General features: G+C 38.1%; 1 protein-coding gene across 1 annotated transcript in view; it reads left to right on the forward strand.

The window, feature by feature from the left end:
- Positions 1-328, forward strand: part of LOC119590794 (colorectal mutant cancer protein-like) — a 157,596-nt gene that overhangs the window by 149,203 nt on the left and 8,065 nt on the right. The gene's annotated exons all lie outside the window — the stretch shown is intronic.

The raw sequence follows: 328 nt of genomic DNA on the forward strand, positions 1-328 counted from the left end.
GCGTTATAAGCGTCTGGCTACCAGCGCACCGTTCTTGCTCGATATGGGGCAGGGAGTAGGGGAGAAGAGACTCGCGGGAGATTTAAAAAAGGTGGATGCCGTATAAATGTTTTTAAGGCCCATATGGATAGTTTAAGCCACATTTTCAAAAATGGTCAAAATGGTCGGTTTCGTGACAGTAGATCCTTAAATGCATTTTAATGAGAATATGATAAATAAAAATATGGATAACTGACTAATTAAAAAAAAGATTTATCAAAGAAGTTTCCGGGGTGACATTACTTTCATATCGACTTCAGTTCCTATAATCCATGTTATTTTTTCCCCC

The sequence above is a fragment of the Penaeus monodon genome, chromosome 27 (genome assembly GCF_015228065.2).
Source record: "Penaeus monodon isolate SGIC_2016 chromosome 27, NSTDA_Pmon_1, whole genome shotgun sequence".
Taxonomy (NCBI): Eukaryota; Metazoa; Arthropoda; class Malacostraca; order Decapoda; family Penaeidae; genus Penaeus; species Penaeus monodon.